This window comes from Rattus norvegicus, chromosome 10, assembly GCF_021556685.1.
Source record: "Rattus norvegicus strain SHRSP/BbbUtx chromosome 10, alternate assembly SHRSP_T2T, whole genome shotgun sequence".
Lineage (NCBI taxonomy): Eukaryota > Metazoa > Chordata > Mammalia > Rodentia > Muridae > Rattus > Rattus norvegicus.
The window spans coordinates 65531043-65557418 of NC_141543.1; the positions used below are offsets into that span (position 1 = coordinate 65531043).

The 26376-nt window shown below is 42.2% G+C and overlaps 1 long non-coding RNA gene and 1 other non-coding gene across 2 annotated transcripts; one reads left to right on the forward strand and one right to left on the reverse strand.

Annotated features, from left to right (window-relative positions):
• Positions 1–25413, reverse strand: LOC148002961 (uncharacterized). The gene is made up of 4 exons (XR_015631792.1): positions 25159–25413; positions 24922–25036; positions 2535–2672; positions 1–916 (listed from the first exon to the last, which is right to left on the reverse strand). It is a non-coding gene; the product is annotated as an uncharacterized LOC148002961 (long non-coding RNA).
• On the forward strand, positions 3302–3408 carry LOC120095365 (U6 spliceosomal RNA). Its single transcript, XR_015632540.1, has one exon. It is a non-coding gene; the product is annotated as a U6 spliceosomal RNA (small nuclear RNA).
• Positions 25414–26376: the final 963 nt, after the last annotated feature.

The following is a 26376-nucleotide window of genomic DNA, read 5'->3' on the forward strand; positions in this document are numbered from 1 at the left end:
CCCTACAAGACATGTCTGTATTTTATTATATTGTGAATTGAAATATTGATGACAAGTCTGAGGGATTTGTGGTCAATTTATTCCACAAGGAGATACTTGATTTTTGAAAGTGTAGGTTTGGGGCTCTGAATAATTCAATATAGGATATTTAAGTATTGAATGAGATTACTTCATTATCCACTTGCATTTCCCAGCACTCAGGGTTAACCAATTTTATTATTTCCCTCTATGAAGGTAAATATTGTACAATGCACTTGGGAAGCTGCAGAGTTAATGTCTCCAGTATGAATCCTGGTGTCACCACTTGCTGGGAATATGACCTTGACTAAGTTACCATATCTCTTTTTTTGGCCTCAGTATCAGAATAAAATAAACCTAGTAGCCAAACAAAGTGGCACATAGGCCAAGCTACTTGGGAGGCAGGAGAATAGCAGGAGCCCAGAAGTTCTCTGCAAGCCTCAGAAGCATCCTTCTTTTAAAAAAAAAAAAATGACGATAGTAATAAACAAGTGTCCTCACATCTGTAATCCTAACATTGAGACAGAAGCAGGAGGCTTACCACAAGTTCAAAGCCAGCATGATGCACATAGTAAAACCCTATCTTAAAACAATGATTCACAGCTGGACACGGTGTTTTTTAACATCAGCACTGTGGAGGCAGAGACAGGTGGATCTCTCCCAAGTTCAAGAGCCTTCTCGACCCTGTGAATTCCAGGACAGACAGCTACATAGAGAAACCCTGCCTCAAAAAGTAAATGATAGCAAGAAAACCTTGGGTAGAAGCACACATCTGTTATTCCAGCATGGAATGGCTTGAGGAACGAGGATCCCAAGTTCGAGGACTACCTGGGAAACTCAAATGTTTTTAAATGTGTTATTTTTAAAAGGTTGAAGACACAGCTCAATAGTAGAGTACCTGGTAACAGAAAGAAAAGAAAAAAGATATTAGAGCAGACTTATCCGGGAGGCTTTTGTGAGGTTAGATGTTGCATAGGTCAATGCATCCTTCCGTGGTGAGGTTTCATAGCTAACTCATGTAACCATTACTGTCTAGTGCCAAAACCAGGCTCTTTGTACTGAGATGGGTTATCTTTATCCCTAGAAATGTCTGGGAAAACATAAGCCAATGATCTGAAGGATCAGTTCATCAACACAAGAAACTAAATCAAACTATCTTTAAAAGATTATGTCCAGAATTTCAGTTTTTTGAATTCTGTAGTCTAAAATCTGGACAGGATGAGATAGAGGCTTGATTCTTCTACTACTTCCATACAAAAGCAGCCAAGAAATATTCAAAAAATTAGAGCATCCCTTATTCTAAGAATTCACCCACCTTTCATTTTTTATCTTTTAAAATATTTAATATTGCCTGGTATCTTGATAAATATTTAATCAGATGCGTGAATCAGTTTGTTTTTTTTTTTTAATGAATGCTCTAAAAGGCAACAAAAGTGCTTGGAAGCACTTGATAAACACCAATTTAATACAAATAGGTAGCTTTAACTCCCTTAAGCCTTGATATCATGTTTTTATGTTTAGAAAAATATATGACCTATATTGTATAATTATGTACTAAAATAAGTAAAGATTTTATTTTCATAGCAATCCCTCAAAAAGCAGTAAGTCTCCTTTGGGGGAAGTTATAAAATTTTTCTCCCTGGATTATAATTTTTCTGAACAGAAAACAATGAACAATGTTATATGCTTAAGTTGACGTGAAGCAGGTATGTTCCAGTCCTGTGAATTTTAAGTTAGCTGCTAACACTGTATATCCACTTTGACAAATACTTGTCTACTGAAAATGGAGAATTAAGACATCTGTGCCATCAACCATAATTCATAAGGACTTTTGTAGAACCTAGGCCTACTCAGGAAACATTTACTAATGGATATTTTGAATAGTGTTTATATTTTCTTGTGGAAAATATAAACATTCTTTTTTTTCTAAGTACAATCTAACAATCCCTCCATTCATTTGAATTACAAATCTTTATTTTTCCAGTAGACATTTTCAGAATGGAAACATTTGTTTCGATTGCTGCAGCAAAATTAGTGTTACTTTAAACAATTCTGTAAATAAGCTGACTGGAAGAAACACTCCAAAAATATTGCTACTGGGGAGAGAACAAAATGTCTTCTAAAAGTATGACCAAAGGAAAAATTGTTTACAAAGGTTAAAAATGTTAAAACTTTGTTCTGAGGAGCTAGGAAGATTGCTCTATAGGAAAAGTGATTGCTCCTCAAACATCAAGACCTGAGTTTGATGCCCAGCACCCTGGTAAAAGTCAGGTGGGTGTCAACCACACACATGTGCAAGCAAACCCCCACATATGAACATGAACACACAAAAGAAAAATCACTCATCAAAAAACCCTTTTATTTTGAGAGTTCAACTGGCCTCTGTAGTTTATAGGAAAATGTCCAATGTCATGTGTAAAATAATAGAGAGAGAAACTAACAAAAGAAGGAAACTTGGGGGAATGCAAGTTATATAAGTTAAAGTCCACTTAGAAAAGAACCATGACCCAACTGACCAGGGGCTGACTCTAGGAGATTTTCACTCATTAACTTGGGTACTTGAAATTCCACAAGGCATAGATATGTCAGCGTGGGCAGATCCAACTAGACCAGTCATTCTTCTCAGCATCATGACATCCCCATGTGTCATGAACCTTGGAAGGACATAAAGGCAAATGTAAGGGAATTCACAGAGTCAAACTCTCAGCTTAGTGGGACACAGAGGACCCAGCAGGAACATTTATAATCCAAAATCTTTAAGTATATATGAAATATACACAGAAAAATAAACTATGGGCAGAGGAAAATGCATCAGTAGGTAAAAGCATTTGATGAAACAACCCAAGTTCCATCATCCAGATCCACAGCTAAAATGAGAAAACTGAATTCCAATTCCACAAGTTGCCCTATAATCTACATACATACTCTGTGGCATACTCATGTCCACATTGACATATGCACAATAATAACAAAATCGAAGATTTAAAATACTAATATAAACAATACAAAAGGATGTGTGGTGTTCAATGGGATGTCACCACATAGACCGAGCTTAGGATAAATTATGTTTTCTTTTCCTTTCATGCCTGTTGCTGTGCACCTAGTGGATAAAGGGTTAACTCTTATTTGGAGAACTTAAGTCTGGGTGAAGGAGGTGGGGTTTGTTTTTTTTTCTTTTTTTCCGGAGCTGGGGATCGAACACAGGGCCTTGCGCTTGCTAGGCAAGCGCTCCACCACTGAGCTAAATCCCCAACCCCAAGGAGGTGGTTTTTAAATAGAAGTTTGGCTCATTTTGGCAGCACATATACGAAAATTGAAACCATATAGAAAAGATTCACATGGCCCCTGTGTGATGATGACATACAAGCTCGTAAAGTATTTCATATTTTAAAATAATTAAAATGAAATCGATTTTTGGAAATGGCTAAGGGGGAAACTGGGGGATGCAGTTTAATTGCTAAAAATGCTTGTCTAGAATGCTGGAAGCTCTAGGGTTAATCCTAGCCTCAAGTAGTACTTGCCAACAGAACCAAAGCCCTCAGGAGGCAGAAGCAGGAGAATCAGGAGCTAAAGGGCACCCTAGGCTTCAGGAGACCCTGTTTCAAAACAGCAAACAAACAAAATAAAGAACATGCTCGGGGCTGGGGATTTAGCTCAGTGGTAGAGCACTTACCTAGGAAGCGCAAGGCCCTGGGTTCGGTCCCCAGCTCCGAAAAAAAGAACCAAAAAAAAAAAAAAAAAAAAAAAAAGAACATGCTCATTTTGACCCTGCCTGTTGATCTTTTTTTTTTTAGGTTTCTTTATTTTTATTTGTATGAGTACACTGTAGCTGTCTTCAGATACACCAGAAGAGTGCATCGGATCCCATTACAGATGGTTTTGAGCTGCCATATGTTTGCTGGGAATTGAACTCAGGACCTCTAGGAAGAGCAGTCAATGCTCCTAACTGCTGAGCCATCTCTCCAGACCCTGCCTTTTGATTGTAAGAAATTTTTTAAAAGTCCTGTTGAGGGCTGGAAAGTTGGCTCCACACTTAAAAGCACTTGCTCTTGTAGAGGACCAGGTTCAATTCCCAGCACCCACATAAAGATAACCCTCTGTAATTCTAACTCCAGGGAATCAGATGCCCTCTTCTGGCCTCCTTGGGTACCAGGCATACATACACTCTGCACAGACAAACATACAGTTACAAAATCAACTGTTTTAACAAATCATAATAGTGTTGTCTCACCTCTTGTTCGTGACAAATTCCAAATATATATACTACAAACCAGTTAAGTTGTAGAACTTCACCTAGCAGGTTTAAACATTACAAAGTCGTAACAGACTTTGTGTCATCTGTGCTTGCATACACTTCCTCTCCACGTTACTTTGCACATGTTAAATATATTAGTTTGTGGGGCTGGAAGGATGGCTCAGCGGTTAAGAGCACCGACTGCTCTTCCAGAGGTTCTGAGTTCAATTCCCAGCAACCACATGGTAGTTCACAGCCATCTGTAATGGGATCAGATGCCCTCTTCTGGAGTGTCTGCAGACAGCTACAGTGTATATAATTAAATCTTTGAACAGGGAGGGTGAGGAGCCAAGAATAGACATGGGCCTTGTGTCTCCCCAGAGTCAGAGAAACCTTGTCTCAAAAAATAAAACAAACAGACAAACAAAAACAGAAAAACAGCCTACCATTATAATACCTAAAGGGCTAATAATAATCCAAGGAATTATTGCCCTTTGTTCTTTGCCCTACTGAAGACATGGAGTGATTAGAAACTGTGGATGAGTAGGACATGCAGTGCAATCAAGCAGTCCTGTGTGCTAGAACTACCCTGGAGTATTTGAGAATTAAGGACTATCTTCTTTTTTTTTTTAAGATTTATTTATTTATTATATATAAGTACACTGTAGCTGTCTTCAGACACACCAGAAGAGGGCATCAGATCCCATTACAGATGGTTGTGAGCCACCATGTGGTTCCTGGGAATTGAACTCAGGACCTCTGGAAGAGCAGTCAGTGCTCTTAACCACTGAGCCATCTCTCCAGCCCGAGGACTATCTTCTTTGGTGGGTATATTTGAAAATCCATATAGTTTGGCCAGACGTTATAGGAAAATTGCATATGGTCAAAATCAAGACCATAAAAGAACATTCACAGAAAAAAAAATTGTTTAAAGACAGTAAAATTACCCCTGATAGATAAATAAAACTTTTCATTAGAGAGAGATTAATAAAAGGTGCTTAACCAGCATGTGCAAAGGACTATGGTCAATATTCCAGCCACGGAAATCAACCACGATGACACAGGCCTCTCATCCCAGTACTCAAGAAATGGAAACAGGAGGGTCAGAAGTTCAAAGTCATCCTTGATACAGCCAGGGTTGGAGACCAGCCTGGGCTGTATGAGACCTTGTCTCAGAAACAAAAATAAGGGGAAGCAAGCAAACAAAAATCCTAAAACAAAACAAAACAAAAGGTTACTGAAACAATAATAGAAAAGATTGGAGGGGTTGGGGATTTAGCTCAGTGGTAAAGCGCTTGCCTAGCAAGCGCAAGGCCCTGGGTTCGGTCCCCAGCTCTGGAAAAAAAAAAAGAAAAGAAAAGAAAAGAAAAGAAAAGATTGGAAAGAGTAACTCTACCAATAGAAACTGATCAAAAATTAGACTGAAGACTTTGCTTTGAAAAATATACTTCCCCTAAACGTTTACTTAAATGAGTCTGTATTGATTTGTTATTGGTGGTGGTGGTTTCTTTTTTTGATTTTCTAGACAGGGTTTCTCTGTGTAGCCTTGGCTGTCCTGGAATGGGCTCTGTAGACCAGGCTGGCCTAAAGTCAGAGATCAGCCAACCTCTGCCCCCCCAAGTGCTGGAATTATGGGTGGGTGCCACCACCACCTGGTAACACTTGGGTTTTAACTTGCAGCCCGAGGCCTTCGAGACTGGGCAGTGGGTGAAGGCGATTGTCTTTGAGCTCATGTTCTAGAACACATGTAAAGATGGAGTTGTCCTCCCCATGCCTACCAGGAACTCCCCCCCCCCATCATACACACACGCAAACAATAACAACAAATGCTTTTAAACATTTAAAAACAAAGCTGGAGATGTACTTCAGTACTTGCCTAGGATGATGAGACCAAGGATTCAGTCCCCGCCTCTCACACACACACCCATATGCATGCGCATATACAGAAACACTGACCCTTTTTATGAGGCAAAAGCCAAAACTCCCTACTAAATTCATATTACTTGCCAATAGTAAAAATAACATGAGCTGCATTTTTATATTCTGTGGCAGCCAAGTCAAAAAGTCAAATCTAGTGTGGTTGGACAAGCCTGCTCTACCAGCAAAACCAAAGGGTTGGCTTGAGAGACTGAGATAGAAAGATCATGAAGTCAAGGCCAGTTTAGGTGAAACAGTAAGACCCTGTCTCAAAAAGGGGGGACTCCCTCTGTTAGCTTCTGTGTCGCTTTGTTTTGAGACAAGAGTCTGAATGGCTGGGGCTATGGAGCTCCTTGAGACACCCGTTGCCAAGACATTATTGTATTGAGCTGTTCAACTTTAAATGACTAAGAGGATAAATACATGTACATGCATATTGAGGGACAGTGCAGAGAATTAAACACAGGGCCTTCTACATGCTAGTCTTGCACTCTACCACAGAGTTATACTCTTAACTTTAAGCTATTTTTTTTATTAATACAATGTGCTAAGTAACATATTATCATACTAATTCTAACATATTCCAATAATGTTATAATGAAGAATGATTTACCGTAGGAATGCTGGGATTGCTCAGCATGTAAAAATGTATTGGTGTAACTGAACTAAGAAGAAACAGCAAAACTATTATACGGTTATCCTTCTCAGTAACAACAAAAAACAAACGAGGCTGTAATAGAGTTCAATAAATAAAAATACCCGGGGCTAAGGACTTAGCTCAGAGGGAGAGCACTTGTCTAGCAAGGGCAAGGCCCTGGGTTCAGTCCTTAGCTCTGAGGGGGTAGGGGCAGGGGACGACAAAATAACAACTACAAAAAATTACCCTAAGTTAGAATGGACCTGGCTTGGGATAGAGCCCAGGGTTAGAGCGCTCGCTTAGTGAGAGCTTAGATTCAATCCACAGTACCACAAAAATGGGGGAGGTGAAGAGAGGGGGAACATGGAGGGGAAGAAGGGAGGGATTCTAGTGTAGGTTGTAAATACTGTCGAGCCCCAGGAATATGGAAGAGTTAATGACACATTTCCTTCCACTGGTGACAGAACATAGAGGGAGTAAGAGTGCAGGCCCCAAACCACCTTTTCACATGGGGGAAGAAAATCATACTTCTTTTCTGTTTATGCGCATGGGAGTTCTATACATATTATCTACAACATACCTTGGCAAGGAAGTTAAGTATAGGTTGGTTTCGCCCAACCCATTTAGAACAACCAGATATCCGTAGGCAGAAGGTGAATCGTGGGGGTGGGGAGACTGGTCTATTCTAAAGGTGCATTCTTGTGGAAACCCAACCGAAGCACAAATCCAAACGTGAGCTTTACCCCTCCACCCGCCACCACACACAAGCTAAGCCAGCCAGAGTGGATGCAAATATAAAAGCCGGAGATAATCCCGGCATAAAAAGAAATGCCTGTTCTGGGACCTTAAAATGAGGCTTCTTAATGAAGTTAACAGCTGTTTGAATAACCTCTCTCTGCTTCCATACAAAGATCATAAGCTTTGTGGGCTATCTCAGGATTGTTTTAAACTCCCTGGGGGATCCTGGGAGGTCCATGTTGCCTCTCTCATTTAGATGCTTACCCAGTGGTTGGAGGAATCCAAACAAGATGCTTTCAGCTGAACGTTGCAGTGTCCCCAGCAAAAAGTAGGGCCAGTGTTTGCCTAGTGTTTTCCAAAGCCATGAATCAGCCCCATTGTCCCAACCAGTGCTACACATCATCTATTCTGCTCACCAGCTAATGGCAGAGGCAGAAACAGGCAGAGAAACCGAGACTCTGGGGCAAGGGAGGAGCAAGAAGCTATAGCTTTGGTCCCACTTTCAGCAGAGTCGGGTTTTCTGGTGGACAGCTTCAGAAAGTCCTTTGGAAACCTGTCAGAAAGCTAATTTTATGGACAACGAGTAATTGATAAACTAGTACTGGCAGTGGACCGGGATTCTTTTTATTCAAAGGTAAAACAGCCTCAAATGTTATCAACATTCCTTCGATCATGTGGGGTCCGAGGGATTGAATGCCGGTCATCAGGCTTGGTGGCAAGAACTTTTATCTGCTGAGCCATCTCACCAGCCTTTAATCCTAGCGCTGGAAAGCAGAAGCGGGCAGATCTCTGATTGCAAGACCAGTGTGGTCTACTGAGTAAATTCCAGCACAGCCAGTTCTACACAGAGAAACTCTGACTTGAGGTAGAAGAGACAATATGTAATGAATTTTGGCAACTATTTTTTTCCTCATTCTTCTTGGCATTAAAAAAGCATTTATATTTATGCTGGGCACCATGGCACATGCAGTTCTTTCCTGCAATAAGGAGGCAGAAGCAGTAGATCTGTGTTTGAGGCCATTCTGGTCTACAGAGTGAGTTCCAGAACAGCCAGGGCTACATAGTGAACCATGTCTTGAAGAAAAAGAAGAGGAGGATGAGGGGGGAGGGGAAAAGGAAGAGAAAGTGGGGAGAAGGAAGAGGAGGAGGAGGAGGAGGGACAACTTGGATTTGTTGTTTTGTTGTTTTTGTTTTTTCTTTTTTGTATGGTTTTAGCTTTGGTTTTTAAATTTATTTTATTTTGTTTAGATTTTTTACTTTTAATTTTTAATTAATATTTATTTATTATTTTTTGAGACAGGGTTTCTCAGGTATAACAGCTCTGGCTGTCTTAGAACTTGTTTTGTAGACCAGGCTGGCCTCAAACTCACAGAGATCCATCTGCCTCTGTCTCTTGAGTGCTGGGATAACTGCCCTGTCGAATAACTTGGATCTTTGAAAAGACAGTTCATTATTTATTGAAGATCTATAATGTGTTGAATCTGGGTGCTCTTCATAAGCCTTAAGGTTCAGTTCCCAGCACCCATATGGTGGCTCTCAAACTGTAACTTCAGGTGCCCAGAATCTGGTGCCCTCTCTGGCCTCTAATGGCGTCTATATATACATGGTGAACATACACACACTCAGGCAGGATTCATACACACAGATTTTAATCGTTAAAATTTTGACTTATGGTTGGGGATTTGGCTCAGTGGTAGAGCACTTGCTTAGCAAGCTCAAGGCCCTGGGTTCGGTCCCCAGCTCCGAAAAAAAAATTTTTTTTGACTTATTATTATTTTGTGTATGGATGACGTGGTGTCTGGAGAGCACAGGTGCCACCACACACACACGTAAAAATTAGAGAACAACTTTATAAAGTGAGTTCTTCAGGTATTCAGGCTGTGTACCAAGTGCTTTTACCGGCTGCATCACTTTTGTGGGCCATCTTTTTTATTTCAGAGACAAGGTGTTAAAGAGCCCAGGCTGGTCTCGAACCTACGCTATAGCCAAGGATGCCCTTCCCCAGCAGCCTGCTTAGCACCTTCTGATGTTCTCAGAGCTGGTCAGTAGAGAGGGCATTTCCAGGTCCATTCCAGCTTGATTTCTCCGGGCCCTGCAACCAACGTTTATCATTTAGGGGTTTATCATTTAGCTCCGGTGAGTGAGCAAGGGAGAGGACAATAGTTCGTATTCTCTCTGGTGTCTCCCAAACCAACCTGTAGAGAGGTAGCCCACTTCGTTCTAGTTTAATAGTTCAGAAACTTCGGGAGCAGCCTTGTCCACCCAGAAAAGCTACCCCTATTTGAACTCCCCCTTAAAAAATATAGTTTTTAATTACTTTATGAATTAGTAGGTTTCTATGGCTTTCTCAAATAGCATTAGTTTTTGTGAATCCACTGTATCCTTCCCACTTAAACTTTTTGCAGAAACAATTTGGTGCAATCCTTGATGCTAACTTTACTCATAATTGCCGAACACTGTAAACATACCAAGTACCTGTCAGCTGATAAATGGATCAATACATGTGATACAGTCATATGATGAAATCCAATTCCAATAGAGAGAAGCAAATGAGTGCTACATCATGCTGAGTGAATCTTTTCGTGCGCACAAGTGTAGTGCTGGAGGTTAATCTCAGGGTCTGTGTATACTTGAGAGTGTTCAGTGCAAGAAGCCATACCCACTGAGTCATCTCACCTGCCCCCTGCACCCTCCCTGCCTCACTTACCCAAGCTGACTTTGAACTAGCTATGTTGCCAAGGATGACTTTGAACTTCTGATCCTTTTGCCTCCACCTTTCAAGTGCTAGGATGACAGGTGTCACCTATCACATGGCTTATGGAGTTCTGGGGATGGAATCCAGCATTGTGCATTCTAGGCAAACACTCTTACCAACTAAACTATGTCAGACAGCTCCCTCATACACATACACCCAGCCTACATCAATCAGGCTTCAAATCTCTGTGTTAAGCGATAGAAGCCAGGCCTTAATGATTCTATTTCTATGATTTTCTCATTGATTTTGTTTTGAGGTAAGATCTCCCTTGGGTGTAGCCTAGGCTGCCCTCAAGCTCACTCCACAGTCCTGGCTGGGTTCAGACTCTTTATCTATCTTTACCTTCCAATTACTAATATTACAGGAATATACCACTACATCATACACAAGATTCTTGAAAAAAAAAAACCATAGAGACATAAATCAGGTCAGCAGTTGCTAGGAGCTTCAGGAAGAAATAAGGGATGGAGCACACAGACACACAGGAGCCGGGAAGGGTGGAATTGTCCTATGTCTTCATTGGGGTGGTACTCACAAAATTGCATATTCTGTGTGAGGTTAAAGGACACAACATTTTGAAAGAGAATTTTATTCTGTGTAAACATTTAATCTAAATGAATTTGAGTGTTTTACAAAACAATGAAGTTTGATAGTTCTTCCTCTTGTAAAATATGTTTGGTGGGGCCAGAAGGATAGCTTAGCAGTTCCTAATGGTTACTGATCTAGGCACCCATATTATTCCATAATTTGGGGATCTGATGCTTTCTTCTGGCCTCTGCAGGCATGCGCGCGCGCACGCGCACACACACACACACACACACACACGAACATATACACACATACACAGAAGTCATGCACATATATAAAAATAAATCTTATTTATTTATTTTATTTATTTATTTATTTATTTTGGTTCTTTTTTTCGGAGCTGGGGACCGAACCAGGGCCTTGCGCTTCCTAGGCAAGAGCTCTACCACTGAGCTAAATCCTCAACCCCATAAATCTTATTTTTAATTTCATGTTCCTATGAAGACAAGATGATACAGTTTTCTTTTTGTTGTGACAGTGGTTTTTGAAACACGGTTCCTTTATGTAGTCCTGGCTGTCCTCAACCTAGCTCTGTAGATCAGCTGGCCTCAGACTCATAGAGATCCACCTGCCTCTGCCTCTTGAGTGCTGGGATTAATGGCACGTGCCACCATTGGCTTTAACAAGGTATTATTAAATGCTTAGTATGAATATAGAATACTCAAAAAAAATGTTAGCTTTGGGGTCTGCAAATTGGATCAGCAGATGTAGCACAGGCTACACAAGCCTTTGTGCGCTGGGTTTTGTTTTGGTTTTACTTGTTCTGGGTTATTTTGTTTTGTCGACTTGATGCAAACTCCAGTCTTCTGGGAAGAGGGAGCTTTCATTGAGAAAATGCCTCCATCAGACTGTAAGCAAGTCTGCGGGCATTTTCTTGATTAACGATTGATGTGGGAAGGTGGAGGCCATTAAGATCAGTGCCATCTCTGGGCGGGCGGTCCTGGGCTGTAGAGCAAACAGAACTGGAGGGAGCTGGTAAGCAGCACTCAGGGCTTCTGCTCTAGTTCCTGCTTCCAGGTTCCTGCCCTGCTCGAGCTCTTACCCCTGATGGGCTGTGACGTGGCTGAGCAAGCCGGATACACCCCCTCTTTCCCAGCTAGTTTTTGGTAATGGTGCTTATTCTTACGGTAGGAAGCAAGTTAGGACACCTCAGAACCCGAGTTTGATCCCTGGAATACTCGTAAAGATCAAAGGAGAGAACCAACTACACAAAGTTGTCCCCGACCTCCTCATGCATATACCACATGGATGTACACATTGCACACAAACCCGTGCACATACACACCATACACAATAATAGTAAATACACTTTTAAAATATCAGTTGTAAGGTTACGTATAGAGGTCAGAAGCAGCACTATAAAGAAAAGAAAAGAAAGAGTTTCTATTTGCCCTCTTCATTTCATCTTGGGGATTAATAACAAAATGTGGAACTCTGGCTTGCTTTCTCAGAGTTTTTTTTTTTTCTTTTTTTTTTTTTTTTTCCGGAGCTGGGGACCAAACCCAGGGCCTTGCGCTCCCTACCGCTGAGCTAAATTCCCAACTCCCCCCCCCCCCGTCCAAATTTTTTGTTGTTGTTGTTGTTGTTGTTGTTTGTTGCTCTAAGAAAACCCCACTGGAAAATAGCCCAAATATAACGAATTAGCGTAAGGAAAAAGAAATCTGAGAAAAGTGAGAGTGAGCCCTGACACTTCAGGGAGAGTGGGGGACAGTCACTCTGCTTGGAAAACTCTTCCTCTGTCCAGGTCTCTGTGCTGAAGAGGCTCAGCTTTCTTCTCTTGCTCCTCTCAACTGGCTTGCTCCAGGCCTTCCCCTTCCGGACCTGGTTAGTATTCGGGTTGGAAACAAGCTGCCCCATCTTTGCAGCTTGTGCTGCTGCTGTGGTTTGAGCCTTGGACAGAGGACTTCTATCTGTTTTGGTCCCTCAAACTGCACACAGCCCCACCATGGACTCTGCAGTAAGCTGTTTTCCGACTAGCCAGTCTAAGCCACTCTGTTCTACTTCCTAATCTGGTAGTGGCTTACTGATCAAGGGCTGCTGATGGGAATGAATTAGGTGAAAAAAGGAGGTGTGGGAATCAATGTTCCAAATTACACTCGGTAAAAATAAACATTATCATATCAGGCATGGTGGTGCACACTTTTAATCTCAGCACTGGGGGGGGGGGGCAGGGGCTGGCAGATTTCTGTGAGTTCCAGACCAACTTGGTCTACAAAATGAGCTCCAGGACAGCCACAGCTGACCAATATAAACACACAAATAAAAAAATAGAAACATTATCTTAAATAAGAATGGTCTTTTGGGGCTGGAGAAATGGTTCCGACATTAAGAACACTTAAAAATTGCTTTTGTAGTGGACCTGGGTCCAATTCCCAGCACCTATAGTGTCTTACAACAATATCTCTAGCTCCAGGGTACCACTACTCACTCTCTGTGAGTTCAAGGCCAGCCTGGTCTACAGAATTAGTTCCAAGACAACCAAGGCTACACAGAGAAACCCTGTCTTGGAAATTTAAAAAAAAAAAAAGCTTTCTCAATTTAAGCTCCCTCCCCCCAGAACTATTATCTTTTCCTACATTTTTAAAAAAAAGACTTATTTATTTATTTCATGTATATGAGTACACTCACTGTCTTCGTGCCCACAAGAAAAGGGGATCAGATCTCCACTACAGATGGTTGTGAGCCACCATATGGTTGCTGGAATTTGAACTCAGGACCTCTGGAAGAACAGTCAGTGCTCTTAACCACTGAGCCATCTCTCCAGCCCCTCCTACATCTTTTTTGTAGCTTAGGACTTTAGAAAGTCCCTCTGCTCTCCAAGATCCTAACAATTCTCATTTCCTTCTGGAATGTTGGTTATCTTCGTTTTGCACCGTTTCCCACGTCCTACAGAGCAGAATTACAATAGCTAACTTTTGTGAATCTCATCCTGTGTGTTTTTGTATTTGTCACATCAATTATCTCTCTTAATCTTCACAAGCAGGAGAGGCAGTCACTTTTTTTGACCTTGCTTTTCATATGAAGAGGTTAGAGCGGTCAAGTATCTTGTCTGCAGCTACACAAACTAATCAGAGGCAAAACTGGCATACACAGTCCAAGCATCTCCACTTTTTTTTTTCTTTTCTTTTTTTTGGAGTTGGGGACCGAACCCAGGGTCTTGCGCTTGCTAGGCAAGCGCTCTACCACTGACCTAAATCCCCAACCCCAGATTATGTTTTTTTTAATTGAGGTAAATGGCATTTGCATACCTGTGGAGGTCAAAGGGCAACATTTGGGCGTCATGGCAAATCTTTACCCTGCTGAGCCATCTCTATGAGAATACCTGTTTTTGAGATGGAGTCTCATGTAGCTCAGGCAGGCCTTGAACTCTTTATCTTCATGCCTCCGCCTCCCAGCATATACCTTGATGCCTGGTGCCCAGCTGAAGTCTACTTTCAAAGATCTTATTCTGTGTTTGTCTAGCTTCCCCTGAAACTTATTAGTCAGTATTTCCAGTGTCATTTGTTTGTCAAATCCAGTATTCCACCCATTGATCAAAATGCTACTACTATCCATCCAGTGGCTTCTGATAAATCCTTGGGTCTACCTCAGCTCTTTCTTCTCTGTTCTATTGCATCTCCTGTGTCTTCCTACACCAACCACACAGTGCTCTAGAACCTGCTGTGTTCCTCGTCTGTCCTCATATCTGTAGGCCAGCTGACCACCACATGCTATCTTTTTAAAGTTTTACTAGAAAGTCCTCACGAAATTCCATTGGGGTGTTTTCCAAAGTTGCATTAAAAACATTGAGGGCGGGCTGGGGATTTAGCTCAGTGGTAGAGCGCTTGCCTAGGAAGCGCAAGGCCCTGGGTTCGGTCCCCAGCTCCGGAAAAAAAAAAAAGAACCCAAAAAAAAAAAAAAAAAAAACCATTGAGGGCCAGGCATGGTGGTGCATGATTTAATTCTAGCACTAGGAAGGCAGAGGAAGGCAGATCTCTATGAGTTTGAGACCAGTTCGAGGTCTATAGAGTGAATTCCAGAACAGCCAGAGCTACATAGTAAGACCCTGTCTCAAAACTTGAGAGAGAAGGCAGGGTCTCTCTGGTGTACTAAGACTTGCTCATCAGATTCCAAGGTTTACAGTGCACATAGTCTGTACATGATTCTTTACTTATTTTAACATTCCATGCGTATGTGTCTGTGTGTGTGTGTATCTGTGTGTGTGTTGGTGTGTGTGTATGTGTATGTTGGTGTGTATGTGTCTGTGTGTGTGTGTCAGTGTGTGTGTGTCAGTGTGTGTGTATGTTGGTGTGTGTGTCTGTGTGTGTATCAGTGTGTGTGTGTCAGTGTGTGTGTATGTTGGTGTGTGTGTCTGTGTGTGTATATGTGCATAAAACCTTGGACCTCATACATACTTAGCATGTGCTCTAATGCTTAGTTACAGTTCCATCACCAAACCCTTCTTTATTCATTTTGTTGTTTGGTTTTTGTAATTAATTTTATTATCTTTGTATATTAATTATATATATGAGTTTATGACATTTTCATATATGTATATAATGCATTTTGATCACGTTCATCCCCTTACCCTCTCTTGACTCTTGTAAGTCTAATAACCCCTTTCCTTTCCCCAATTAGTCCATCTTCTACCTTTTTAAAAAAGATTGATCTATTTCTTTTATGTATATAAGTACACTGTCACACTCTTCAAACAAACCAGAAGAGACCAAAGAGTATCAGATTTCTTTACAGATGGTTGTGAGCCACCATGTGGTTGCTGGGAATTGAACTCAGGACCTCTGGAAGAGCAGTCAGTGCTCTTAACTGCTGAGACATCTCTATAGCCCCTTCTTCTACTTTTAAATCCATATATATATATATATATATATATATACACACACACACACACACACACAAACCTTGGGCCTCATACATATTTAGCATGTGCTATACACACACACACACACACACACATACACACACACACACACACACACACACACACACACACACACACACACACGGTGGCAGTAGGAGGATTTGGGAGAACAGGTCTATATCAGAGGACAACCCTGGGAGTAAGTTTTTTCATTCCACTGTGGGTTCTGGGGAATCGACGAACTAAAGTCATCAGGCTCGCTCAGCAAACCCTTCTACCCAATGAGCCATCTCTGAATCCTATCACAGATTATTTTTAGAAAGAAGCATGGGTGAGGATGTATTTACAAAAACATTGGTACCTTATGGGTGGCTACAGCACTGAAGAAAATGTCTTTCCCTCCCTTGTGTTTATTTACTTTGATTTGAGGCAGGACCTCATGATCCTAGGCTGGCCTTAAGCTCCCTATGTACCCAAGGATGACTATGAAGTTCTGATCCTCCTGCCTCTAGATCCTGTGTGCTGGTATTAACAACATATGCTGCTTAGCACAGTTTATGCAAAATCAGGGACTGAGTTCTGGGTCTGTGCATGTTAAACATTCATTCTGCCCACTGAGTCACAACCTTAGCGTTGGTTTTTGTATCTTTGAGACTGTCTTGTTCTGTAACTCTGGCTGCCCTTAAACACAGTATAGAAACCAGCAGGCCTTGAACTTGCTTCAGTCTTTTGCCTCTCCAGCAGAGGTTCTCAGCTTCTGGGTCTCAACACTGTCAAAGGCAGGGCATAAGACCACTGGAAAACATAGATATTCACATTATGATTCATAACAGTAACAAAGTTACAGTTAGGAAGCAGCAACAAAATAACTTTATGGTTGGGGTCACCACAGCATGAGGAATTGTATTAAAGGGTCTCAGTGTTAGGAAAGTTGAGAACCACTGCTCCAGATTCCTGAGATCAATCACATTCTTGTGCTACCAGAAGGTTCTGACTCCTTGCTGTGTCTTTCTTCCCTTGACTTTCCCTCCTCCTGCCAGAGTTTTCTCCAAAATTATTTGTGCTGGTTTTTTTTTTTAAGTTTAACAATTCTTTTAATTTTAACAATTTAATTTTAAACAATGCTTTAAAAACATTCAAATTTAGTATGCCTTTACATGTATGTTTACACAAACAAATATGCCTCAACCTTCTGCAGGAAATTATGGGGCCTTCTGATGGCTGTTTCCCAGAAGCCTTTGGTCTTGGTGCCTGCACTGCTGGGTGTGGCTGTGCTCCCACAAGCGCAGGGTCCAACCCACAATGCCAGCACTTCTAGCTCCCAAGATGAGGCAAAAGGACATCCATTTCTCTCCTGTATCTGTTTTCCAAGCCTCTTGTTTTTGTTCCTCCAGTCAGTATAAAACGGTATGTCTATGCTCATTCCCATTTCACTAATTACCAGTGAATTTGAACTGCTATGAACTCGTGCCTGCCGACACTTGCAGGTCCCTGGGTAGGGACTGCACCCTGATGGCTCTTGACTACTTTTCTAGTGGATTTCCTGGCTTTTCTGTGTTCTTTCATCTTTCAAATACACATGCCATTTTTCTGTAGTGCAGGCTAAAAATAATGAAGCTCTCCTGCTCCTTTTGTAATTCTATAACAAAATCCTTTAGACTGGATTGTTTATAAATAATAGATACGTACTTCTCTCTGTCCTAGAGGCTGGGAAGTCCGAGATCAAGAATCTAGTACATTCTGTCTCCAGTCTGCTTCCAAGAAGGCACTGTGACTAAAGCATCCTCTCACAGTGGACAACAGAGGAGCAAAGAAGACCAGACACTGCATGAGGCTTGCTTTATAATGGTCTTAACCCATTCGCGGGAGGAGCCCTCAGGAACTGTTGATCTCTTAAAGGCCTGACCTCTCCATGCTATTTTGGAAGAGAGTTATTTGTGGGGAAAAAGGACAAGTTGATGGGAATCACACTCCATTCTTCTCCAGGTTTCCTGATAGCATCAACTGAATCTCATGGCCTGTCCTTATTGATTTGTGCTGTCATTTCCATCTAAGATCAGGCTTCTATAATTTCTACAATGTATCCACCTGTCCCTGAGCACTCCGTGCTGTTCCTTAGAATATCCCTTCTGGCTCGATTAAAGCTTTAGAGAATTGTATCAAATCAGATCTGTTATCTTCCTGTTGCCTTTTCTTTGTTTAAGGGGAAAAAAATCTGGAAGGCATTTGGTTGAAAATCCAATCAATTTATATGTAACTTTTTTGGAAAACTGACTTATTTTCCCACCTCCTTCTTCTCTTCTTCCTTTGTTTGAAACAGGCTCTTGCTTCACAGCCTAGACTGGCCCAGACTTGATATCCTGCCTCAGCCTCCAGAGTGATGGAATTACAGGCTTGTGCTAACAGGCTCGATGAGAACTTACATTTAATGTAGTAAGCATCTGTGAATTCTTTCAGACCTACTATAAACTCTGCTGGAACCTTTTAATTAGATTATGTTGTGAATGTGTTTGCCCGCTGCTGAGATATTTTAAAGGTGACTTATTTAGTTGAATGACATCATAACTTTATGTTCCTATCAAACTACTGTTTACAAAGCAAAAAAAAAAAAAAAATACAGTACACAAACTTAAAAATATAGGGCTGGAGGTATAGCTCAGTGGTAGAGCATTTGGCCAAAGTATCTGGTTCAATTATTAGTAATGAGAAAAAAGAGGCCTGGAGAGATGACTCAGCAGTTAAGAGAGTGGGCTGCTCTTCCAAGGACCTGGATTTGATCCCCAGGCCCACAGTATTAACTTATAACTGTTTTTAAACTCTAGTCTCAAGGGATCTGACATCCTCTTCTGGTCTCCATGGGCACTAGGTGTACATGTGGTGCACACATACATGTACACAAAACTAAACACTAAATAAAATACTTTTAAGTAAAAAGAAAAAAAAAGAAGATTTTAGGATGTGGAGATGGTTCAGTGAAGAAAGGTTCTTGCTATACACTAGCCCTCAGAACCCGTGTAAAAGTTCTAGCAAGAACTCCACAACACTGTGCTTCTGCATGCAAGCTACAACATATAAACCTACACAAGTGTCACACTTCTGCATTTGAGCCGCCACACGCATACCCACACAAATATGCTCACGCACACACAATATTATTTTAAGACTTATTTTTATTATTTTGAATTATGTGTCTGTGTGTGTGTACATGAATGCAGGTGCCCACAAAGGCCAGAGCTGTGGGCAGAGGAGTGGTGTCCCCATGAAGATGGAGTTACAGGCAGTTGTAAGCTGCCTGATGTGGGTGTTGGGAATCAAAAGCATTCATGAACCCTTAACCCCCTGAGCCATTTTTCCAGGCCATAAGATAAAAAATAAAATAAAAATTAAGGAAAATGTACCCATTTAGACTTGTCATCTATAGGGAGAATGAAAACTCTTTGGTTGAATGATTCACAAAAAATCAGTATCTGCAGAACTTTCCTCTTATGTGGTCAGTCCCAGACCAGATGCTGGAGTGAGTAATAATCCCAGCAGTCAGTGTTCTGAAGAAGAAGCAGAAGAAGAAGAAGAAGAAGCAGAAGCAGAAGCGGAAGCGGAAGCGGAAGCGGAAGGGGAAGGGGAAGGGGAAGGGGAAGGGGAAGGGGAAGGAGAAGGAGAAGGAGAAGGAGAAGGAGAAGGAGAAGGAGAAGGAGAAGAAGAAGAAGAAGAAGAAGAAGAAGAAGAAGAAGAAGAAGAAGAAGAAGAAGAAGAAGAAGAAGAAGAAGAAGAAGAAGAAGAAGAAGAAAGAAGAGAAGAAGAAGAAGAAGAAGGAAGAAGAAGAAGAAGAAGAAGAAGGAGGAGGAGGAGGAGGAGGAGGAGGAGGAGAAGGAGAAGGAGAAGGAGAAGGAGAAGCAGAAGAAGGAGAAGGAGAAGGAGAAGGAGAAGGAGAAGGAGAAGAAAGAAGAGAAGAAGAAGAAGAAGAAGAAGAAGAAGAAGAAGAAGAAGAAGAAGAAGAAGAAGAAGAAGAAGAAGGAGAAGGAGAAGGAGAAGGAGAAGGAGAAGGAGAAGGAGAAGGAGAAGGAGAAGGAGAAGGAGAAGAAGAAGAAGAAGCAGGAGAAGGAGAAGGAGAAGGAGAAGGAGAAGAAAGAAGAGAAGAAGAAGAAGAAGAAGAAGAAGAAGAAGAAGAAGAAGAAGAAGAAGAAGAAGAAGAAGAAGAAGAAGAAGAAGAAGAAGAAGAAGAAGAAGAAGAAGAAGAAAGGCAACTGAGCGGTTAGTGCATAGACCCTGTGTGTATCAACTGGCATAGTTTCTTCTTTGTTTGTTTAGTTCTTTCTTTCTTCTTTGTTTATTTGATTTCTTTTTTATTTTTTTTAAAGATTTATTTATTTTTATCTGAGTACACTATAGCTGTCAGACACACAAGGACTTCGTATCCCATGTGGTTGCTGGGAATTGAACTCAGGACCTCTGGAAGAGCAGTCAGTGCTCTTAACTGCTGAGCCATCTCTCCAGCCCCCTTTTCCTTTTCAGCCTTCCCCCTTTCTCTTCTTGTCTCCTCTGCTGTCTCGCACTAACCCACCTCTTCTTTTTTTTTTTTTTCTTTCTTTTTTTTGGAGCTGAGGACCGAACCCAGGGCCTTGCCCTTGCTAGGCAAGCGCTCTACCACTGAGCTAAATCCCCAAACCCAAACCCACCTCTTCTTCCTGGGTAGTCTCTCCTACTCCCATGTCCTGTGTGTATGACCCAGTGAGTTTGGTTAGTGTTATTTGTTAAGAGCATGGGCCAGAGTTTGTTTATAAGAGCATAGAAACCTGAAGAAATTGTATCTTCCTCCCTATTAACCATTATCTGCTTATAAATCTCCAGGGAGGTAGAGGGATTGTTCCCCTCCCTTTTCCTTCACAGGGGGATGGCAGGCCCAGTCCTGTGGAGGTCTTGTGCAAGTACCAAGGCTTTTGTAAGGTCAGGGGTAAAACAGCTCTGTCATACCTGGAACTCAGTGTTCCCCACCACCTGTTCTATGGCTCTTACAGTCTTTCTGTCCCTTTTCCTGGATGCCTCCTGGGCCTCAGCTGCCATGGCTAACCCAAATCCACTGATGAGAGTTTTGGGGGTTTGCTTGCTTGTTTGTTGGTTTAAGTTCTCACAGATTTTGCCCAGGCTAGTCTCAAATTCCAGGACTTAAGTGATCTTCCTGCCTCAGCATCCTTAGTGGCTTGGACCTCCAGAGGTTAGATACCACTGTTACCTAGCTCTAATTTTAAGTTTTTCAATTTAAAATTTTTTTCTTTTATGATTTATTAATTTTTTATATGCATTGGTGTTTGGCCTGCATGTATGTCTGTATGAGGGTGCTGACTCCCCTCCCTGGAACTAGAGTTCCAGGCAACTGGAACCTGCCATGTGGGTGCTGGGAACTGAATCCCAGTTCTTTGGAAGAGCAGACCATGCTCCTACTGCTGAGCCATCTCTCCAGTGAACTTTTTGTTCGTTTGTTTGAAACAAAATATCCAGAAACATAGTTAAACAAGTTCGTGTCCTCCCATGCTATGACTATTTATTGGGAAACAGCAAAGTTATAAGGTTTAACTATTTTAATGACAGTAGTTTGTCATCTAATCTCACATATCTTGGTCTCTGCCTGTGGTGAATCTGAGTTGTTTTTTTTTTTTTTCCGGAGCTGGGGATCGAACCCAGGGCCTTACGCTTGCTAGGCAAGCGCTCTACCACTGAGTCAAATCCCCAACCCCCCCCTTTTTTTTTAATGTTAATTCCATGTGCATTGGTGTTCTGGTGTTCTATACGTCTGAGTGAAGCTGTCAGATCTTGGAGATACAGACAGTTGTGAGCTGCCATGTAGTTTCTGGGAATTGAACCCAGAACCTCTGGAAGAGCATTCAGTGCTCTTAACTGCTGAGCCATCTCTCCAACGCCTCCAGTTCTTTTATTCTAATCTTACTAATATTAATTCACATATCATATCACACACACACACACACACACACACACACACACACACACACACACACACACACACACACAGTAACTGTATCTACATACCTATCTATGTATCTATGGCTTCCAGAGTAAATACGTCACAGGGATGCTGCAGTGCAGTGCCAAAGGTTTCAGCAGTGGGCTGAGGGAGAGTTTGTGTGAGATGATGAATCAATCAGATAGGGCTGTCAAACACCTTGAATCCCAGCACTCAGGAGGCAGAGGCAGGAAGATCTCTGAGTTTGATGACAGCCTGGTCTCCAGAGCAAGTTTCAGGACAACCAGGACTACACATAGAAACCCTGTTTCAGAGGGGGAAAAACTAATAATGATAATAATGAATAAAATAAAAATAAAAATAATAAATGTTTTTAAAAGACTTGGCCCTGGGGTTGGGGATTTAGCTCAGTGGTAGAGCACTTGCCTAGCAAGCGCAAGGCCCTGAGTTCGGTCCCCAGCTCCGAAAAAAAGAAAAGAAAAAAAAAAAGACTTGGCCCTTTGGGACATACCAATCTGCTACAAGAAAATGAAATAAAGTGTGAAGAAGGAGAGCCAAAGCTGGCTACTAAAGATATGGCAGCTGCGGGAAGATGGAGGGAATCTGTGCGGAAGAGCTCTTCTAAAGTGCTTCTACTGCTGTGTTACAAATCACCAACCTCCGAGACTTGATCGTGGTTTTGCAGGTCAGTAATCCAAGTGGTGTCATCTGGGTGAATTCTGCTTCTGATCTCTCCTAGAGTCATCGACATGTCTGAGATCATCTAGTGTCGACATCGGGACTGGGTAGTCATGAACAACTTTATGGCCAATCGGGCCTAAGTGGGCGGCTGGCTGCACTGTTCTCCTGCAGAAGGTCTTTCTACTGGGCTAGCTCAGTCTTTTTCACACTTTCTAAGCATCTGCCTATACTTAAGGTGCCACTGGCAAATCTCAGATAAAATGGAAAGAGGAAAAATTCCCACCCCATGAAGTAAAACAGCAAAGTCACATTGCAAGAAGGGCTTCACATAAAGGGTTAAAACAAAAACAATTGAAGCCCACCCAACTCCTTTGAGTCAGGGTCTCAAATGGTCTAGTCTGGCCTTGAACTTGCCATGTGGCTGACGATGACTTTGAACTTCTTCCCTTTGTGTCTACTTCCTGAGTGCTGGGATTGCTGGGATTACAGATACATACTAGCACAGCCAGCTTTTTATGTGATGCTGGGGATTGAACCCAGAGCCTTTTGCATGCGAGGTAGGCATTTTATCAATCTATGTATAGCCATCTTTTTAAAATAAATAAGTAACTGTGTAGTATCCACCATTACAATCTGGGTATAAAGTATCTCCCTTACAGACTCACACATTAAAGGCAAGGTTCCTAGCTGAGGATGCAGTTTTGGGAAGTGCTAGAGATTTAGGGTGTGAGGCTGGAGGAAGTGGGTCACTAGAAGGGAATTCTTAGGGGTTATTCTGTTCCTGGTCCCTCCTACTTCTCCCTGTTTCTTGAGCCCCCTAAAGTTCCTGCCACTGACATAGTCATCAACAGAGCCAAACACACAGAAACTGAGCAGAATCCTTCCTCCCTTACAATGTTTGCATCAGGTACTTTGTCACAAGAGGGAACAGTGTCACTAATACACCTGCTAGTCAACTCACTACACTTTTATTTAGTAAATACTATGCATCCCAGGCCAAATTCTAGAGGTAGAAAGAAAACGGGCACATTTCCTGTACTGGGCAATGTCTGATATTGTAAAAGAGGAACTGATGTCTTTGCCACAGGAACCCCAGTAAAGTCTAGAGGACACTATGCAAATTGGCTGAAGGGCATAGGCTTCACACTAGGTGAGGAACTCTGTACAGGCTTCCTGGAGCCGGTGACCTCTGAGATTGGAAAGGCAAAATAGAGAGGCAGGAAGAAGGCATTGCCCAAAGCTAGCCTGGACTAGGTGAGATTGTCTCAGATCAACCAACCTGTCAGTTAGTCAACCAGTCAAAGCCCAAGCCTGACAGCCTGAGTTTGGTTTCTAGGACCCACATGGTAGGAGAGAACTGATTCCTGCTAGGTGTCCTCTGACTCCCCCCTTCCTCCCCCAGCCCCGCCACCCCCAGCCCCAAATAAATGACTAAATAAATAAGTGATGGGGATTTTGTGGTTTGTTTGTTTGTTCATTTTTCCCTTTTAAAGAGCTAAGCTTTAGTCACAATTTCACCCTCATGAATGAACTCGTAAGATCGAGATGCAAACCTGAGTGGGGATGGTTGTGCACACCTATAATCCCTATTCTGTCTCTACTGAGAACAACATGGACGCCTGAAATCAAGCATGGCTACAGATACACTCAGTGCCAAGACCGTTTCACACAAGGCTCCTGAGTTTTCAAAATCTCTTCAGATTTTATTCATGAAATTCCTCTCCTACTGGAAGTTTGTGGGCAATGGATTTGGGTCTGGAGCAATTATTTTCTGTTTTTCCTTGATGGCTTGGCTATCAGAACTTTCTGGAAGGAAGCTAATATGGCAACCAAATGCTATAAACATGAAGGCAGATGGGTATGAACAGAGCCCGGTGGCACATACCTACTACCACAGCACTGGAGATGCCTGGGGCGGGAAGATTGCTGCAGTGACCTTAACTGTTGAGCCATCTCTCCATCCCCTTGTTAGACTCTTTCATTCAGTCAGTGTTTCTCTTGAGAACTGAAATCTTTGAGGATGGTTGAGGCAATGGCAAATGGGTCAGAATGTTTGCTACTCCCGTAGAGGACCTTAGTTCAGTTCCAGCACCCTTGTCAGGTGGCTCACAACTGCATGTAACTCTAATGCCAGAGGGTCCTACACCACCTTCTGGTTTCTGAGAGCACGCACACATGCACGTATGCATGCGCACAGACTTGAAAGTATTTAAAAATTGAAAATCTTTGAGCAAAACTGAAAGGCAGGCCTTTTCATCTGTTGCTGCTGCAGCCTGCCCTAACTCTTCGTAAAGCCTCTAAGTAAGTGCTCGGTACTTTATGAGCATTTACTACACAATTACACCTGATAGTAACTCTCAGCTACCTACAATTATACATAGTTTTTGTTTTACGGATTAGGAAACTGAGACCCAGCTAAGTCACATAATTTGCCCAAGGAGAAAGGTCAGAGCACTGACTGACTCCAGACTGTTCGTTCTTGACATCTATTCATAATCATCCAACCAAAATACTCTCATACCTGTTGGCAAGAGAAAGGGACGACTCGTCCTCCCGGCCGTGTGAGAGTAAGGCCCAAAGCAGCAAGGCCGACTTCTTCAAAGTCTCACACTTTCCCCTTACAAGTCCTTACAACTCTGTCACATAAGACATGTGCATTTGTTTAGAAATAAAATAACACCGACCGTTTCGCACCAAGCCAACAAATGCTTAGAAAGAATGTCCTGTTTATCCTGGGGCGTCATGGGCTTGTACTTACCACTGTACAGACAGAAAACTCTTTGCCCTGAGTCGTGAAACAAGCCAGATAAGTCATCGCTGGAATTCTCTGGCGGGTGAATGATATCGGCATGTTTTTCTGCTTTCAGCAGTCAGACATCAGCTCTCTCTGGTTGCTACTCTGGGTCCAGTTCAGGGTCTAACTCTTTCCTTCAGTAAGTATACCAAATAGCCTATCTTGTGACAGCTGACAGATCCCCAGAGCTGCTGGCTGGCATGTGACATTCTTTAGTCTGTCCCAGCTGTCTCTGACTGGGTCACTCCTCCTTAAAGCCCACAGCTCACTTTCTAGGAACAAACACGACGACCACGACAGTTGCAGGGGTTCACTACATTCTACCACACAGTTGTAAATGCACAGTAAATGCAACAATGCATCCACACACAAAAAAGTCTGGCTGAGGGCACTGCTTACTTGGTAGGATGCTTTGCCTGTAGTGCATGAAGCCATGGGTCTGGGCCTCAGCACTGCATAAAACCAGGCATAGTGGTCCATTCCTAGACTCCCAAGTCTTGGGAGATGGAGACAGGATGATCAGAAGTTCAGGGTTATTCTCAGTTATGCAATGAATTTAAAACATACCATAGTGACACGTGCCTTTAACCCAGCACTTGGAAGGCAGAGACAAGCAGGTGCATCTCTGTGAGTTCCAGGCTAGCCTGGTCTACATAGTGAGTTCCAGGCCAGCCAGGGATACACAGAGAAGCCTTGTCTAAAAAACAAAACAAAAACAACAGCAGTCACCCAACCAACCAAACAACAACAACGACCCCACTTGGGGTACGTGTGACCCTGTCTCGGAAAAGTTAAAAGCAAACAAAAATAATCCTGAAGCTAAAAGAAAAAATTACTGGACGTAAGTATGGGTTGGTGCTATAGCTCAGTTGGAAGAGTGCTTGCCTAGAGGCCCTGGGTTCGGTCCCCAGCTCCGAAAAAAAAGAACAAAAAAAAAAAAAAAAAAAGAGTGCTTGCCTAGAACGCATGAGGTTTTTGGTTTAGAACCCAGCACCATATAAATCTCGGGGGGTGATGCATGCTTGTCATTCCAGCCTTGGGTTGGAAACAGGAGGATCAGGAGCTCAAGATCATCCACATCTATAATAGCAAGATAGTGCCTGGAATAAATAAGTTCCTGTTCCAAAAACCACAAACACACAAACACAAACAAAAACACAAACACAAACAAACAAGCAAACA